The sequence below is a fragment of the Hesperophylax consimilis genome, chromosome 13, assembly GCF_061612785.1.
Source record: "Hesperophylax consimilis isolate HC1 chromosome 13, BYU_Hcon_1.0, whole genome shotgun sequence".
NCBI lineage: Eukaryota > Metazoa > Arthropoda > Insecta > Trichoptera > Limnephilidae > Hesperophylax > Hesperophylax consimilis.
Window position 1 is genome coordinate 1,482,087 of NC_142848.1, and position 17,736 is coordinate 1,499,822.

Sequence of the window (17,736 nt, forward strand, 5' to 3'; positions counted from 1 at the left end):
CAATCACCCGGTTAAAAAATGTGAATAAGATGCTTAGTTAGCATTAATAATACGAATCTAGTTCCATACAGCGGATACCAACATACACCTTTTTTAAGGCGAATTGATTATGATTAATCTCTTCCTCTCTATTTATAATTTTTTTTTTTTTTTTTTTTTTTTTTTAAATTATATCATTATAATTGATTAATATAATAACCCCAATAAAGCTTGAGATAAGCGAAACCTGGCTGGCTGTCATTTATTATTTCAATAAAAAAGTGATTTAAAAGAAGTGTGTTTTTTTAATTTTAATATATATAATGTCACACCCTGATGTTAAATTAACTAAGCTTAATTGATTGTGAGTCTGCACTATACGTAAATGTTAGGATATAATACAACTTCGCAAACACTGCTAAGCATGAGCGTAGCTGATGTTCAAAGGCTCTTTTAAAAACTTTTATAAACCAACACGCGATATTCCTACCGTTGTGTTTGAGCGGCCGCCGCTGGTTGCACGACTTTATTTAATTTCTTCTCCGTTGCATTTTTTCTGGACTGGTTTTCTTTGATTTCATCCCGCTCCTTTGTGCTGCTGGGTCCAATTAAAACGAAATGTGAGGATAAATAACGATCAAAGATCAAGGGTACAGAAACACTTTGTTCTTCGGCTGATTCTCGAGGATGATTATTTGGTACGACGCACGTGATGGCTGAAGATAAAAGGATTTCTAAATTCATTTTGAACACTAACTTGTCCTAAATAGATACTTACTCTAATTAATCATCTCATAAAACAAAACCTACTACTATTTTTAATCAAGTTTGGAATGAGTTGAATTGCGTATTTTTTGTGAAAATTAAATTTATTTTAATTACCATTTTTATTTCCTTGTTGTTTACGTGCTAGTTCTACAGGGTTTTCCAATAAGAGGTGTTATTTTGAATGGCCCGCTATTTCGGTAGATGTTACTTTTGAAGCTGTCATTTTTTGACATTTGTCAAGTAAAAACTACGTCATTAATAAAAATGGAACAATACACGCTTCAACAACGCATTTAAATTATTAAAATTCACTTGAGTGAATCAAATGCAAATCATCTCAAGTGATGAGGCCCATTTCCACCTCGGTAGCTTCGTCAACAAGCAAAATTGTCGCATCTGGGGCTCGTAAAACCCTAGAATTATTATTGAAAAGCCTCTCTTTCCTCAACATGTGACTGTTTGGTGCGGTTTATGGTCCAGCGGAGTCATTGGACCTTACTTTTTCGAAAATGAGGCTTAAACAATACTTACGGTGAATGGATTGCGCTATTGAGAGATGATTAATATTTTTTTACTGCCGGAATTGGATGATATTGATCTGGACAGCGTTTGCTTTCAATAGAACGGCGCTAAGTGCCACACAAGCAACGAAACCATTGATCTTTTACGATTGAATATCAAAATAATACCTCTTATTGGAAACCCCTGTACAAACAAAGAAAATTGAATAAAACTTTTTCCAATTTTTAAAATTATTTTTTGTAGAAACCTCATGCAAACTATTATAAATCTAATGCAAACTAACTAACCATCACGCCGTTTCCCCGTAGGGGTAGGCAGAGAGTACGGACTGCCAAATGACTCAGTCTTGGCACACATTTCTTGCCTCATTCACATTGCGTGGTTTTATGCATACCCTTCTTTTATTCCGTCTCGTGACATGGCTCGACTCAAATATCTGGTTCACTTGATCGTGCCACGTCTTCCTCGGGAGTCCCCGACTTCTTCTAGGTCGTACTTTTTAACTGTGGGTGGTACTACTGTTTTTACATTACATCAGAAGGGGGGCACTGTCCGCACGGGGTAAAGACGGGGAAACTACATATATCGCCACACGGAGAACACTTACTGATATGAGTTAATCGATTAAGAAGCTGATCCAATTATTCGTTTTCGATGTTAAAAATGGAATTAGATGCCTATAAAAAAGTAACAGTACAGCATGAGTATGTTATGAGAAAGTCGGAACACGTGTTTTTAAAAATAATTATAATTTCACATCTCATCCGTATATTTGTTCGGTCAAGGCCACCTGCGTTAAACACCTGTTGTGGATGACATAATATTTTACAAGGAAATGATAAAAAATTCGTGCACCCGGTTGAGCAGCGTTGTGATAGGGGCTGGAAGAAGGGATTTATTAAGGTGGTTTTTGAAAAGGCTTAGATTATATGAAGGAGAAAAAAACGACGCCGGTTTTAAAAAGCACATTTCTCGACAAATCTCTAAACACTTCTTCAAAAGGATAAAGCTAAGCACGTGATCATTAAATCAATTTAACTTATCAAGAGACTTTATCAGTGTTGTATATTATTTTTAAATATTCTTAAATCACAAGAAATGCGATGTGGGCGTGTTTCGAGATCCAAAAGCCTGGCCATTCTTTGCTTTAAATAAAAAATAAAATAAAATCGTTTTATCATCATTATGAATTTTTCATTTTAATCAAATGTAATGGTGATACATGATGTCAGGTAGTTTAATAGAGACCGAGCACGCGATTAATGGGAAATAACCAAAAGGTACCAAGGCAGTGGCGATATCGGTTTAAATTCAAATCTACATCGAAGGCATTTCTAGTAAGTATCGTCTATTCACTGCCTTAAACTTACCGCATTTCTAATCCGCAAGCCCTCACAATATAAGAAGTTATGCCATATCAACTTTCTAATAAATAGTTAACCTACTCGATTTTTAGATGAAATTTTGAGATATTACAACAATAACATGACAGGCGTGTAGTGAAATAAACGGAGTAATATTGATCTGTCAAGATTGCTAATTGAGAATAAAAGTCAATAAACTTTCAACACAATATTCTTCAAGTCGTACTGCAAAGCACTGGTATAACCTTTTGTGGGACTACTTTATTTCATCCCACATGTGGCAACACTAACTTAAATTAATCCGCCGCTAGACGCAAGCGGGCACCAGAAGAGAAATCTTCATTCCGGTTTCAACCTTCGATTCTACCGCCACTATCTTTACTTTGTCTACCACAGTCTCCGCGTTCTGTAAAATTGTAAATTCATCCACACGAAAAAATTTAATTAATATCGCAGACACTAATTTTTTAATCTCCCATCTCCTGAACACGATTTACGGTTCCGGCAGCCACCGTAAATTACAAATACACACACACTCATTACTGCCACACTTTCATCGGTAAGTAAGGTTTTACCATAATTAGTAGTCGTTTAAAATGACTTATTCATGGTAAAAACACGTGGGGCATTTGGCCGGCATCGCGCGGCCGCGGCCGACGGTCACCTTCGACTCGTTCGTTAAGTTCGTTCGTTCGTGACATCCGCCACACTCCCCTTCCTTCCCGCACGGAAACAATATTTCGATATATTATTAGACTCTACTTATATATAAATATTTGATGCAAATACAAAATTTAAAGGCCTGGGGATCCGCGAAGTTCTCACACAATTCCTCACTAATTGAGTTGTAAGGCGGCCGCCACACTCGTTCCGAGCTCGGTTCTTGTCACAACACAAAGTGATCACAAACCATATTATCGAAATGGAGTGCCCTACATGTGATGATGCAACTACTGACAGACAGATAGACCGTGGTGCACTATCTGCTGCTAGAGATTCCATTTACAATGCGGAGATATCAAAGAAGAATCACGATAAAGAAATAATGTTGTCTAAACAAAACAGGAAATTACACGTGCCAATTCGGAAGAGCGTATCAATAATTCATGACAGTAATGGGTATGCAAAACCTTTTTTTAAATTTATTTGGATATATACAAGCGTTTTAAAACGGTATTTCCGGAAATACTCGTACAATAAAGATTTTGATGTATTTTAATATTAAGGTCGGCGAATTGATTGATTAGAACATTGATATTAATACTGATTTTTAACTTTTTTAAGTTCATTTTCTATTAAAAAAATGAAATAATTTTATGGAGGTGTATTTATAAACATGTAACCTATTAAATTTTGATTTTATAAAAAAACACGTGTCTTCCAATTTAAATTAACGCTCACTGAAGGAACTGTAATTTACGGAGTGAAGTTTATAAAAATGTTACCTTCGGATATTAATTACAGACCAATATCAATTATATCTTGTATTCCAAAAATATTTGAGTCGATAATTACAAAGAAAATCACTCCTATATTCAAAAATGTTCTGATTGATGAACAGCATGGATTTAGATCGGCGAAATCTACAACAACTAATTTATTGTCCTTTACAAATACCATTGTTAAAGCCTTGGAAGACAACACTCAGGTTGACGTACTCTATACTGATTTCTCCAAAGCCTTTGATAAAGTAAATCACTCGATTCTCATGGCCAAACTTTATGCTATAGGCATTAGAAACCCGTTGTTATCATTCTTTCGCTCTTACTTGAGTGATAGAAAACAAAGGGTTAAAATAAACAACTTTGAATCCTTTAACATTGACGTAACGTCCGGCGTTCCCCAAGGAGCTCATTTGGCCCCGCTTCTCTTCAACCTTTTTATTAACGATATCACCAAAGTTTTTTCTCATACACGCTTCTGGCTTTTTGCGGATGATAAAAAGATTCTTCAGATAATTAAATCCTACCTTGACTGCTTACATTTTCAACGTGATATTGACTCGTTTAATAATTGGTGCAAAATAAACTGCATGGAACTTAATGTTGATAAATGTAAAATTTTGTCCTTTTATAGAACCAAAAAACCTATTCAGTTTGATTATAAATTAAACAATGTTTGTTTATCTACTGTAACATCTATCAAGGATCTTGGGGTCACTCTAGACTGCAAACTTTCTTTCCGTGAGCACATTAACAACATTGTTAACAAATCACTTAAACTACTTGGCTTCGTTCATAGAATAACCTCTGACTTTAAACATATAAGTACCCTTAAAACTCTTTACTGCTCGTTAGTTCGCCCTCACCTTGAATACGCTAGTGTTATTTGGTCTCCTTTCTATGCTGTCCACATCTGTCACATAGAATCCGTACAACATCGCTTCCTACGAGGAATCGCTTGGAGGTTGGGTCTTGAAAGAGGAGAGTACTCATATGATGAAGTTGAACAAACTTTAAACATTTCTTCTTTGGAGAAACGTAGAAGGGACACTGATCTGATTTGCATATTCAAGATTATCAATGGTATTACAGACTCACCTGCTTTGTTGCAACTTATCCAATTCAACATCCCTTCCCGTAGACTCCGAAATAATGAATTGCTGTTCGTCAATCAACATTCTACCAATTATGGATACCATTCTCCTTTGTCCAGAATGTCGAGACTTGTCAACTCACTGTCAAGTCAAAGCATTGAATTTTGTGGTATATGCCTAAATGACTTTCGACAGTCAATAAGCAATGTCTAATTTCTAATGCCCTTTGAACCATCTTCATGCTTTGACTTATTATTATCTCCCATTTTTACTTTTATATTATTATTGTCATTGTTATTGTCTTCGCTCCTCATTTATATATGCTCTCCTTTCACTGTCATCTCTGTTTATAAAACTTATTCGTGTAATTAATATGTTGTTAATGGACTATTTGTCCGTAAATAAATAAATAAATAAATAAATAAATAAATAAATGTCATTGTTAATTAATTCAATTCAGCTTTACCTGAGTATTTTATCAAAATCCACGTCTTCTATTTAAAATTAAACTTCAGCGACAGTTTTTAGAACTTTTCTCTACATACCCTTAGAGAAATATAATATTGAAAGACTATTTTAAGTGAGTGTCAATTAGTAATACGATCTTTTAAGGGTTATTTACGTATTATGACGAAAATCATTAAGTGTACATGAATACTTATTACTATAATATTTACACGTACAGTAAATTATAAATAGCTTATCAAATATCTTAGTAAATACTAGCCTACAGCTAATTAGTACTTACCTTTAGTTTTCTTAATTTACCATGATTTTTTCTTAAGCTAGGTCAAAGATTATTTTATCTTTTGAATTGAATTTGAAATTTAAAGTCTTTGGACTTGGAAGGAAATTTACTGTGTAGTTTTAAAAGGAGTGAGAATAGTACATTTACCGTGATGATGGACTCTGATAGACTAAAGCGATGAGAGGAAGAGGTCAGCGCATCACCATAAGCGCAGCCAAAGGGGAAAATACTCTCAGTATCTCGTTGGTAAAATGAACATTTAGAATTAAAACTAAATTTGAAATGGCTTTAGCCGTGTTTGGTGACCCGATCTGAATTGCCAGGTACCTCTCCACTTTTCTCTTTCCTATCTTCTTCAATTCAATTCAGCTTTACCTGAGTATTTTATCAAAATCCACGTCTTCTATTTAAAATTAAACTTCAGCGACAGTTTTTAGAACTTTTCTCTACATACCCTTAGAGAAATATAATATTGAAAGACTATTTTAAGTGAGTGTCAATTAGTAATACGATCTTTTAAGGGTTATTTACGTATTATGACGAAAATCATTAAGTGTACATGAATACTTATTACTATAATATTTACACGTACAGTAAATTATAAATAGCTTATCAAATATCTTAGTAAATACTAGCCTACAGCTAATTAGTACTTACCTTTAGTTTTCTTAATTTACCATGATTTTTTCTTAAGCTAGGTCAAAGATTATTTTATCTTTTGAATTGAATTTGAAATTTAAAGTCTTTGGACTTGGAAGGAAATTTACTGTGTAGTTTTAAAAGGAGTGAGAATAGTACATTTACCGTGATGATGGACTCTGATAGACTAAAGCGATGAGAGGAAGAGGTCAGCGCATCACCATAAGCGCAGCCAAAGGGGAAAATACTCTCAGTATCTCGTTGGTAAAATGAACATTTAGAATTAAAACTAAATTTGAAATGGCTTTAGCCGTGTTTGGTGACCCGATCTGAATTGCCAGGTACCTCTCCACTTTTCTCTTTCCTATCTTCTTCCCTCCTCACCACCTTCAAGCCTCACAACATACCCGCATTGTGGATACCAAAATCTCGCTGGCTCCAGACAGTTGGGATTTTAACTTTACAAATTACAGCAGTAAGTATAATCAGCCAGATTATTTACATAATAAAGCGAAACACTTTTTACTATGCAACGCATAAAAAATCTTACAGCAGAAAGAAAGACAACTTAATCTAATTTTAAAATATTTTATATTTTAATGCTCGCTGATTTCCGTATTCTCAATTTTCAACGTTTTAGGAGTACCAATTTGAATAAAAAAACATTTAGGTAGATACTAGTAAGTAGGTATTTAAAACAAACTTTATGAAGTCATTTTCCGTCTCAGCATCTTCACGTCTCATTTGGAAATGTCCCACTCTGGCCGGCGCGGAAAGGACGGAAGGGACAGCGGCGGCGGTAGGTACACTTTGAAAATTTCCCGACTTGAATTCGATTAAGTTCCGAAGCAAAAGGAATACGCCGAAGGAACGGAGCCGATTTCTCCGCTAAACGTATGAATAATGAAGATGGCGAAACTTTAAAAGCAATCACGCCTGCCGCAGGAGGTGAACGGAATTGATAATTACGCATTCTGGGAGGAGATTGGAATCGTAACTTCAGACGAATTTAATTAATAGATTATCTCAGACTTTCAAAGCCGTCTTAAATGAACATGAACAGGTTTTCTTTTGACGGCATGACGTCATGGTGATTTTATATAGGTTAAGTGAGAAGCCAGCTTCTACAACGTGAACAGGTCTCCTTTCAGGGCGTGTCAAATAAACGTGATTTTATAGGTTACAGGATGATGGAAAACCTTGTTGTTTCCCTAGTAAGTGCAATGAGTTGCCAACTTGTAGAACCCGTGAACTGATCATCTTTCAGTGCTTTTCAGAGAGATTTCAACATATTGGTTTTAGGATAGTGGAAAGTTTTGATGGCATGTGAAAGGTTTTCCATAGTTTTTACGGTAAGAAGCCAAATTTGTGAAGCCCACAAACAAATCCCAAGTCAATATAAATATTTAAAATATTTAAAAAAAACGTGTGTTCTTTTATAAACATGTTTTTTACCGAGTATCGTTTTTAACGTGCAAATTTAGCACATGGAATTTCTTCCTGACACTGTAAATAATAACCTCATGCTGGAAAGGAAACATGATAGTGTAAATGCGATGGTGAGGATGTTTTTCATTATGAGTAGACATAATTTTTTGCGGCGAAGCGGATTTCATCAGGGATGTATTATGATAAAATGTATTTTTTTGGACACACAAAATTACAATAGCGTGAAGTAAGATAAGAAGAAAATTTAACAATTCCGGGGGGTAAGAATTCGTGAATAGTGTTACCTGATGCAATACAACTGTGTTCAATTTCATACCATTTCACGTGAGCATGGGCTGTTGGTAACGATATGATGGGGCGGTTGGATCGTTTCGTCAAATGATTTCACATGCGCAAACCAGCCTCTCTCGATCCGATACGCCACGCAGCTCGAGGGCAGGCACATCACAACACACCTCAACCGATGAACCCGGGCACCCTCGCTAATTCACCAAACGTATCGAACTACGTGTAGTGACCAATGGCAGAGGTGTTAGTTATCCAGTAAATGGTTCCCGGGGCGGCGACACCCAAATTTAAATTAGTCAATTAAATAAATTATTTAATTTTAATTTAATTACAAAAACGAATTAAATGCCTGTTGGTCACTCATTTCCCACTCTAAATGTATATTGACAGGGTGTTGCTTACGTTTTAAGCCAATAGTCAGTAAGCGAAATGCAGACTGCTGCGTGGTGCTTTCAAATCAAAAAAAATCATGAAGAGGATTTTTTTTCTTAAGTCTTAAGTACACTTTTGTTTAATATAATACGTTTCAATTCGTCTAAATTATTTTTGAAGGGGAATGTTAAAATATCGTCGGGGGTATTACTTCTGCCTGTGAAGAACATTTTCCATGTCGTAAATTCTAATCTGATGCCGGATGAAAGCTTCCTAAATAAAGGAATACAAATAAACTGCAATATCTATTAGGCTTGATTTGAAGCATTTCCGTAATTAACACTGCTCAATGATATGTATCGTAACGTGAAATCATAAATATTTAGTAGGTATAAAGATTTTTTTGTGGTAGGTGTTTTTTTTCAATTTTGTTATCATCTTTTGAAAAGTATTTTTAGTTTTTGGTTACGTTAAAAAATATTCCATTTATTTGGATTTTATAGAGAAGCAAAAATACACACAAATTCTCCGACTTTCTGGCAAGCTATTTTAAGAAATATAAAGGTCAATGTGCCAGAGGCCTGAAAGGCTATCATACTTTTTACATTAAAATTAACGTACTAAAGATGATTGATCTCAAAAGACTACGGAGAGTCCTGTCAGTGACAGTTGTTTTTTTACGAACTTATTTTATACCAGTCTTCTTAATACTAATTACTCTGTGATTTCAATGTATTTTTATAACATTACCGGTACCAAAGATGATTGATCTCAAATGGCTGTGGAGAGTCTGGTCGGAAACAGTAATGTTTTTAATATATTTTTTTATCAGTCTCCTTAAAATACTTATTATGTCAACCTTTTCAACATCTTTTTATAAAATTGCGAAGACATTACATTTTTTAAGTAATATATTATAACCTATGATAACTGATAGCAAACAATAAAAAATATTTATGAGATGTTGTCATTGTTTCAATTATATTATCGCTTGTAAAAATTCCGCTAGACCCACGGGATTTTAAAATTTTAGCTCGCAATCCATCGTGATTTGAAACTTTAAATACAGTAGATTACCTATCTGCCTTGATGACCCTGTAACGCTGTTCGAAACGTTGGCCAAAGAAGAAGGTAGCGCAACACGGCATAATACCCTAAAATTAAATCACAATAATACTTTTGGAAATTACCAAAGCATTATAATGTATTATCTAAATAAAAGTTGATTTTCCAACATCGGGTTTTGAATATATTTAAAAATATTCTTTTTTTATATTATGTTTTAAGCATGAATTTACCCAAATCAAAATTAAAATAGATCTCTCGAGATGCGGTTATGATATATACATTATTTATATATAATCTTTGCATACTATTATACCATATATGGTATAATATAATGCAAAGAAAAACATGAAAGCATTTTATATATCGACTAGTCTACTTTTTTTAACGCATACATTTATTTTGGGCTATTAGGTTACCCTCGTAATTTTCTCTCTTTATAATATTATTTCCAAATTTCTCACACGTGTAAATCGCCGTATTTAATTATAATTACGACCCTTAGGTGATCCATAATATAAACGTCAAATTGCTACTGCTGGGAAATTACGGAAAATACCCATTTTCAAATGAATTTGCTCTTTTATTATGTTCCTCTACATTTTACACACGAATACACACAATATACATATTATATACACAATGGAGATTATTAAATTTATACATGTGTGTGTTTGGGAGTATACTAGCAAACTTTTCGGGTAATGTTGTTTCTAGAACGCAGAAAAACACAAAATTAATGAAGCCAGGACGAAATTACAAGGCGTGAATTTTAAATACCAATACAACTGCCAAAATTATATACGGACGAAATTACACGTGTAGGAATTTACACCTAATTGAATTACACATTTTCATTATTTTTTTAATGATAAACTAATGTTTATAAGTCAAGGTTTTTATGCATAGCACAAAGGATAATAAATTATTATAAGCAATAATTAGTCGCCTGTAATATCAATACAAATTGAAAATATCTGCCGAGTAAAAATAAATGCCGCCGACGGGAATCGAACCCGCGCCTTCTGATGTCCGGTCAGACGCTCTGGACCACTGAGCCACGTCGGCTTATTTCCAACACGTGTTGGAACACTAAAATTAAAGGTTCACTAGAATTCATTGGTGTATCTGTGGTTTTTCCTAAAAGTTTACAGTCGGTCAGCAAACTCAGTAAGTTTGCTGTATTTGGTTATATATTTAACATTTCACTATTTATATTATAATATTTATTATGAATAAAACGTCACATAATAAATAGACATAGACTAATCACACACTATATGTTTTTTTTTTTTTTTTTTTTTTTGTATTAGGCAATTCACCCTAAAGAGAGTGCTTTGTGCCGATTGGGTTAAGATATATGGTTAAACTGATGTGAATTATCTATAAGGGGACTGGACATATCATATATTAAAGTCATTCAAATCTATAAACTTATAAAGAATAGAATATACGCGAGAGTTGTTGAGAGACAGCAAATATGGAATACTAAGGGGAGACTGGTGGGTGATTTTAATAAGCAATCGATACATGCCTTTGAAAGAAGAAAGGTTTTTACAATTGAAGAAGACATGGTCAAGAGTCTCATCCTCCACACCACACTGGCATAATGAACTTTCGAGCACCCGAATTTTAAACAAATGAGTTGCAATAGAGCAGTGGCCAATTCTCATTCTCGAGATACAGGAAATAAATCTTTTGGACTTTTTTTTGCCGTGGAACCAGGGTTTACTTGAAATATGATTTTGTATTCCAGCATAGAAAGATCCAGTTTGAGTTTTCGTGACTGTCCAATTTTCTTCCCAGGAACGAGACATGTTGGATTTAAGAATAGAGAAGACGTCAGAGACAGGAATTTTAAAATCTAAAGGAATAGAACCAGATACAGTTCCAAGTTTAGCGAGAGAATCAGCTTTCTCGTTACCCTCAATTCCTAGATGGCCAGGCACCCAAACCAGTATTGTCTCAAACATAGATTCGTTTAAAGAATCGAGGATTTTTTTAATATTACAAATAACATAGTCTTCTGGACATCGAACGATATTAGAGGAAATTTTTAATACTGCACTTAGAGAGTCAGTACACACTAAGGCTCGACGAATATTGAGGAGTTGGATTTGAATTAAAGCTTGTTCAATTGCGAAGCATTCTGCAGTAAATATGGAAATTTCTTTAGGCAATTTATAAGACAGATTAACATTGAATTCAGGAATATATACCGATGCGCCACATTCTTTGTGGTCGGATTTGGAACCATCTGTGTATATGAGGGAAAATCCAGGAAACTTTGAAAATATAAAGTTTTTAAAATGTTCTTCAACATTTTGAAAGTTATTAGCTGATGATAAAATGTTAGTCCGGAAGTCAGAAATTATTACGTTTGGGATAAAATTAATAGCATTAAACGGGGTACTGTAAATAGGAAGGATTGGATCATCTTGTAGATTTTGAAGGTAAGAAGACAGATATTTAAATGATAGAAAACTTTTTAATAAGAGAGGGAATCGATCTCTATCTATTACCCTCCTTCTGCTATTTAAATTACTTAACAAACGATCGAGACTCTGTTCCAATGGGTGACGCGATAAAGATAACGCTTTGAAGATATATCTATCCGCGAGGTATTGTCTTCTCAAAAACAAGGGAGGATCTACACATTCTATCTGAAGAGCATTAATTGGAGAAGATTTCATTGCCCCAATAATCATTCTAAGCCCTTTTGATTGGATTCTTTCAAGTTTTTTATCCAGATATTTAGGAAGTGGGTCGAAAAGAAATGTGCCATAATCCAAGTGACTTCGAACGAGGGAATTATACATTAGTTTAAGAGTAGTAGGATGGGATCCCCACCATACTCTGGAAACAGCTCGCATCATATTAAGCCCCTTTTCACACTTAGCAGAAACGTTCTGAATATGCGGGAGCCAGGAAAGCTTATGGTCCAAAAGCAGGCCAAGAAATTTTATTTGCTTAACGATTTGAAGGGGGAAATTATCAAAAGAGACTGTAAAGTTAGGCAGTTTTCTTTTGCGAGTAAAAGCCACTACCTTGGTTTTAGAGGTAGCTAAATTCATTCCATTTTTCAACATCCAAACTTTAATATTATGTAAGGCCAAATTTAATTCCTTCGCAGCATGCGATAAATTTTTGTGAAATAAATATATGAGAAAATCGTCCGCAAAATAAAGTCGCTTAATAGACGAAGGGATTACAATGTCTAAATCACTCATATAAATATTAAATAATACTGGACTGATTACAGACCCCTGGGGTAGCCCTTTCCAAAGTTTGCGCTTCAATATGTTTGAGGAAGAGTGGATAATAATGGTTCTGTCTGTTAGCAAGTTGATAATAAATTGAACTAATTTTATGGGGATTTTTATTTTAATTAATTTTTCCTTCAAAACATCAATTAATACATCGTCGTAAGCTGAAGAAAGATCTAGAAATGTGGCCAATGTACAAGAGTTAAGGGATTGAGAAATACGGATATCTGTTGTTAACAAACTTAAATTATCCATAGTAGATTTCTTTTTACGAAAGCCGTATTGATTAGGAGGGATAATACTGTGATTTTCAACAAACCATTCTAATCTGTTCTTTATCAAATGTTCCACTACTTTAATTAAACACGACGAAAGAGCAATAGGACGATAGGATGAAACTTCGGACGGATTTTTCCCTGGTTTTAAAACCGGGAGGATTTTTTGAACTTTCCAGACATCCGGAATAAATCCTGTTTCAAACATGTTATTAATTAAGGATAAGAAATATTCAACCGACATGTCGGAGAATACTTTAAAGAAGCTATATAATATTCCATCAGGACCCGGAGAAGAGTCAGAAAGAGATTTGATTACTCGTTTTAGTTCACTAACTAAGAAAGGAGAGTCTAGCCAGTTAGAGTGAGATGGATATGAAATAAAAGAGGGCATTTCTTCACATCTGGCAACTGAAGGAGGGGCAATCTTATCAGCAAAACCCATAATAATTTCCTCCGGAATATGTTTGGTACGCTCCGGAGCATATGACGAACCGAATTTTTTTAAATTAGTCCAAACAGATGACTGGGGAGTTTCAGGAGACAAGTTTTCACAAAATTTTCGCCATCCAGACCGCTTTTTATTTTTCAAAATACGTTTAGTTTCTGATTGGACGCGTTTCACTGATAAGAAATTTTCAAAAGACATGCATTTGCGGTAAATGGAAACTGCTTCTTTTCTAGAGTTAACAGCACGAGTGCATTCTTCGTCCCACCACGGAGTCGAATGTTTAGTTTTAATGTTAACTTTACGCTTTGGAATGGATTTTTCTGCTGCTTTTATAACTATACTAGGAAATAATTCACATTGTGTTCTGATGTTCCCAAGAGAAGATTTTACAGAGTGAACAAGAGAGTCTAATACAGAAGAAAAAAATCTCCAGTTCGCATCTTTCGTTTTAAATTTAAAATTATTGTTAATTGTAAAGGAATGCGAGGTGGTTAGATAGTGAAAGAGGATTATAATAGGGAAATGATCACTGGAAAGGGGGTCTTTAAGTATGTTCCAAGAACATTTACGTATCACCGAAGATGAACAGAGAGATAAATCAACAACACTTTTCCTTTGTTGAGGGGGGGTGAATCGGGTTGGAGATCCGTCGTTTAAAATACATAAGTTATGGGAATCAATAAAATCTAAAAGATTACGGCCAGAACGATTCGTTAATTCACTACCCCAAGAGGTAGAATGAGCGTTAAAGTCGCCCAGTAACATATACGGGGGACGGATCTGAGACATAAAAGATGACCATTCGTTTTCATCAAAAATAGTGGAGGGAGGGACATATATTGATAGTATTGTAATATCACATACAACAGCTGCTACTATCTGAAAATTGTTGGAGAGAGTATGAAACATGATTGGTTTGAAAGGGATAGAGTCATGGATGATTAAGGCAGCGCCACCTTTACCATCCAGTCTATCATGTCTAAGACAATTATATCCAGAAATCTTAAATAGATACGAGGGTTTAAACCACGTTTCAGAAATAGCGGCAACTGAAATTTCATGTTCATCGAGTAATTTTACAAGTTCAAATTTATTACAGATTAGACTTCTGATATTCCACTGAAGAATTCTGTTCAGTTTCTGAGACATTAGGAAGACAGGATAATAATGATTTAATGCAATCGGCAGCGTTGGACGGTATATTATTGTTGTTTGAAAGAATAGAAATTAAGAGGGTAATTAAAGTCTGAATGAAAGCAGAATTTTCATTCACCACTTTCCCTAAATTAGTGGAAGATTGGGAACTATTTAAAGCACTCCCATTGAGTGTCTGAGATTTATAATTCCCATTTGGGTTAAACAAAATATCATTATGTTGATTTTTATCAATAGAAGCAATAAATTTTGGTTTTGGTTTTTGAGGTATAAAAATTGTTTCCCTGTGAGAAGATGATGGAGGAGATTTAGAGTAAGATAGATTGCTAGGAATTGAGGTAGATGTTACCTCTGCAAACGATTTTATTGCAGGTGGGAATAATTTTGATGCCTGGAAATATGAAATGTTGTCTGAAGCCATTGATTGTTTAATATTCCTTTGTCTGGTCAATTCTGGACAGGCCACACTAACCGCTGTATGATTTCCCTTGCAGTTAATGCAACGTGGATCATTCGATGATTTTTGGCAAAGATCAAAGGGGTGGTCTTCTCCGCAATGAAAACAACGTGGAGGGGAACGACATATGGGTTTTGAGTGTCCGAAACGGCAGCAGTTAAAACACTGGATCGTCGGGAATTTATATACTTCCACAGGGAGTGCGTTGTAATAAATAAATACCCGAGATGGCAAAGTTTGGCCTTCAAAAGTAATAACAACCGATTGTGAGGGTTTCCATGTAGTGGTTCCATTAGATGTATCTTTGTAATTTAATCTACGTGCTTTTAAAACCTTGGGGGTCACTTGAGAATCATTAAGTGCATCAACAATTTCAGATTCTGAGAGATCGGTTGGTATACCTCTCACTCGGCCCATTCTAGTAAGGTTGTAAGTTGGAATATAAGATTTAAATTTGTGGTGTGAAAGCGTATCTATTTTTTGGACAAATTCATTTGCAAAGTTTGCGGATTTAAATTCTAGGGATAACTTATAGCGGCCTTCCGGCTTAATAGATCCGTTAACTATGCCAAGGTTACTGTTTTTTGAACTAAAAATGAATTTCCCGAAATCCAGAGGATGAATGATTTTTCCTTGTTCAGTACTTTGGACATTGACAATGAATGGAGCCGAGGAAGATGGGGAATAACTTAGATCAGTATTTTTAGATTCTGATAATATGGTATCCTTACGACTTTCCTTAGGGTTTGAGGTTTCATCGGATTGCGAAGGTTTAATTTTGGGTGGTACATTAAGACAGAGCGATGGTCTTCGTTTTCTGGAAGGGAGTATTATAGAAACATCCGATTCATACTCATCTCCAATATTAAATATGGACTCGGGGTCAGGAGGGCGATTTTCATCTTCCTCCATATTTATAATTAATTAATTAACAAAAAAAATAAAAAATAATACAGTCTATTTGATTGACTGTACACACTAATTTATCAAAACCTAAATATAACAAACAAATAATAGAAAACAAAAATGTAACAATAATTTCTTATCTGTACGAAGTCCGCGACAGCAGGTAGGCAATTCGTCAAACACAGAGCACGACTATCCACTACCGTAGTTCGATGACTAATCTCCACACTATATGTATCTTCCACTATTCTAATTATTGCTCATACACAACTGAAACATACACAACAGCTCAAGTTCGATTCTATCATAAGATTGTAACGATTAAACATCACAAATTAAAACATTAATGAGATATATTATAGACATAGACAAATCACACACTTACATTCACATATTTTGGTTCCTTGGAACGGGCAATTTGCCTAGTTAGGAACCAATAATTTCGACCTGATAAGGTACAATAATCTATAATCACTAAAAATATTTTAATTATATCTTGTATCATATTGTACTGTGTGTAAATCTAAAGGAATTAATAAATAAATGGATAGGTTTTTCACTTTTCTCATGTCGTGACCCCCTCTATTCACAGGAAATTCATACAATTTAATATTATTTGAGTAGGATAAACGAGGCTATGATTCCGCGCAACTGGTGATTGTCCTATTCTCTGTAACGTTTGTAAATATTTCACTGAAATCTATTATGAAATGCGAATCGACAAATCGGCATATCGGCAGAAACAGCCACGTTGTTGAAAAATGATCAGATTTTGTGAAGCGCGTCGAAGTTTTTTCAGTTTTGCACATATTCCTGTATAATCTAAACGTTTTATTTTTTGTTAATGTTATAAATATGAAAGTCCTATTTGTGGTTGTTTTACTCACAATTTTTATCGAATCATTAAAATGGTCAATCGTTGTCAATCACTATGAACAATTGGGCTTCACGGAACATTAAGCTTTATAAACAATATTAAGTTTTGGTGTAATATAATCAATCAACGGAAAAGTCTGGTGGATAATTAATTGAATATTATGCAGTATTGTTTTTAATATAGTGAGTAGAACTGAACCTACACCCATTTAAAGTCAAAATTTCTTTTAAACGGCCAATTATTACCTATCTTACCCCTACCCACCAAAAAATGTAACTTTCCATCCCATTTTAGGGAGTTTTTCAGCTGGGACGTTATACTCTAATTTTTATTTTACTTTAGCTCCACACAGGAAACCTCGAGGAAAATTATTCCCCTCAGGGCCTTTATCATCTTTAGGGATGCTTATGGAGTGCATTTTTAGGAAAGGGAGGGAGGAGGAAGTTCTGGAAAGGAAAAAGGTACGAGGGTTGGGTAGGAAACTGGGAAACAGTGTGTCCACGAGGAGTGAGCTGTGCTTGTGAGGTCAAAAGGTCTCCCTCAACCAGTCTCTTCCGATCTGGCCTGCCACGCAGTAAGTGGACGGACGCATCTATCGACAAAACCCGGACAAACTTTA

General features: G+C 34.7%; 1 protein-coding gene and 1 non-coding gene across 3 annotated transcripts in view; one reads left to right on the top strand and one right to left on the bottom strand.

Annotated features, from left to right (window-relative positions):
- The window catches only part of LOC149418279 (neurotrimin-like), a 183,798-nt gene that overhangs the window by 73,342 nt on the left and 92,720 nt on the right, over positions 1 to 17,736 (top strand). The gene's annotated exons all lie outside the window — the stretch shown is intronic.
- On the bottom strand, positions 10,726 to 10,798 carry TRNAS-GGA (transfer RNA serine (anticodon GGA)). The gene has a single exon. It is a non-coding gene; the product is annotated as a tRNA-Ser (tRNA).